At 45.0% G+C, this 2,500-nt stretch overlaps 1 protein-coding gene across 1 annotated transcript in view; it reads right to left on the bottom strand.

The window, feature by feature from the left end:
* The window catches only part of LOC125047017 (2-oxoisovalerate dehydrogenase subunit beta, mitochondrial-like), an 11,259-nt gene that overhangs the window by 8,005 nt on the left and 754 nt on the right, over nucleotides 1–2,500 (bottom strand). The gene's annotated exons all lie outside the window — the stretch shown is intronic.

Raw genomic sequence — 2,500 nt, 5'->3', positions numbered from 1 at the left:
CCTTATTGGAATTCCTCTTAGCCTCAGGATCTCCCAGAGAGATTCGCGATGCACCGTGTCAAACGCCTTTTTGAGATCGATGTAGGCTGCGAGCAGCCCACGTCCGAACTCACGACGGCGCTCTACAATGATTCGAAGCGCCAGGATGCGGTCTATTGTGGACTTACCAGGAGTGAAACCAGATTGCTCCGGTCTTTGGTGCCTCAACAGGTGGTCCCTGATACGTCTCAGTAAGATGTGTGCGAGTACCTTGCCGAGTAGTGTAATGCCTCGGTGATTGCTGCAGCCCCACCGATCCCCTTTCCCCTTCCAGAGAGGGATGACCACACCCCTCAGCAGGTCAGGGGGAAAGGTACCAGTCTGCCAGATGGCAGACAGGACTGCATGCAAGCCCCTTACCATAGGTTCTCCACCAGCCTTTAACAATTCGGCTGGGATGCCACAGACACCTGCTGCTTTACCACTCTTCAGCTTGGAGATCGCCCCCCTGATTTCGATCAGGGAGGGTGGATCCTCGCTGATGGGTGGATCTGGCAGAGGAGTCTCAACATTACCCGCATCCATGTTAACTGTTGGTGGATCAACCTTATACAACTGCTCAAAATACTCAGCCCAACGCACACGCACCTCATCAGGATCTGAGATTATCTGGCCACTTGCTGAGCGGACTGCAGCCGTCTGTGAGGGGGGCTTGGAGTTCAGCTTTCTCAGAGCTTGGTAGGCAGGACGAAGGTCATTTACAAGGAAATGGCTTTCGACCTCCTCTGCAAGACTACTGATAAACTGTTCCTTATCCCTTCTCAACAGTGACCTAGTCCTGTGCACCAGAGAGCGGTGCAAAGTGCGATCCCCTGACAGTCAAGCCGCACGACAAGCATCTGTGGCTTCCAGCGTCTCCTGCGAGATGGAATTCTGTCTTGTTCTTGGGCGTTCACCAATGGATTCCTGAGCTGCATCAAGCATTTCACGCTTGAAGGTATCCCACATAAGAACAGGGTCTGTCTGGCCCTCGAGTGCTGTGAGACGACCAGAGATAGCCCCGGCAAACCCCCGGGTACACTCGTCCTCCCTCAATCTGTCCAAATTAAACACCCTAGGGTGTTCATTTGGGCGACGGGGGGTTCTAAAGTGGACCCGGAGAGTAGCCACCACTATTCTATGGTCAGTTCCACAGAACTCAGCACTTCGATATACCCTGCAGTTCTGGAGGATCCTCCATCGAGTGCTAACGAGGATGTGGTCGATCTCCTTGGCCACTCTTCCTGTATCGCTGTACCAAGTACAGCGATGCGGGACAGAACGCTGATACCAGGAGCCAGAAATCCTCAATTTCTGGGACCTAGCAAAGTCACGGAAAAGGAGGCTATTCTCACTGCCAGCATCAGCTCCTGAGCCATGAGGACCGACAGACATCTCGTAGCCAGCTCGATCACAGCCGGATACCGCATTGAAGTCGCCCAGCACAATACGAATATCTCGCCGAGGACATCTGTATATATATGTATATATATATATATATATATATATATATATATATATATATATATATATATATATGTATATATATGTATATATATATAAATGATAGAGATAGATTGATAGACAGATACACATTATATTTATATATGTATATATGTATATATATATGTGTGTGTGTATATATATATATATATATATATATATATATATATATATATATATATGTGTGTGTATAAATATATACATATATACATATATACACACCTATGTTATATACATATATACATGTTATATACATATATACACATATACATACATAATTAAATGTGTTTGTGTGCTTGTGTGCTTGTGTGCACACACACACACACACACACACACACACACACACACACACACACACACACACACACACACACACACACACACACACACACACACACACACACACACATATGAATAATGCTAGGAGACATTTAATTCATTAAGATATAGTCATGGTATAAAAATTCAGTCACTTCTAAAATAACCTTTTCATTCTAGCAGATAATTTGCCATCTGGACAGTTTCGGAATAACGTGTTTCTTTTCAAATGAAAAATATTGATAAAATAAGTTATGACTGCCGCAATGGTCCAGTGGTTAGAGCACTGGACTCCAACCCTCATGGTCCCGAGTTCTAGTCCCTGTCGTCGCGGCGGTCGTAAAAATGTTGCGCTCTGACTGCTGGTTCGAGCCCAAGAAAACAACATATTGCCTTGAGAAGTTAAACGCAGGTGCCATAGGGGAAGTCGCTGCCACGGCACAATTGTTTGCCCGCTGAACCGTGATTGATTAGGAAGGGTATCCAATCAGGCAAGGGTGACACTGCCATTTAACCTCTCAATAGTGAATTGAGAGAAGCCTATGTCCTGCAGTGGAATGAATGGCTGTTCAATAAAAAAAATATATATATATGTATATATATGGATAGTAATTCAATAAACAAAAACTGACCAAAAGGTAGTTTCTTAATAATGGGTTAA

This window comes from Penaeus chinensis, chromosome 40 (genome assembly GCF_019202785.1).
Source record: "Penaeus chinensis breed Huanghai No. 1 chromosome 40, ASM1920278v2, whole genome shotgun sequence".
In the NCBI taxonomy this organism is placed as follows: domain Eukaryota; kingdom Metazoa; phylum Arthropoda; class Malacostraca; order Decapoda; family Penaeidae; genus Penaeus; species Penaeus chinensis.
Note: the sequence above shows the minus strand (reverse complement) of the source record. Positions and strands in the feature narration are given on the sequence as shown.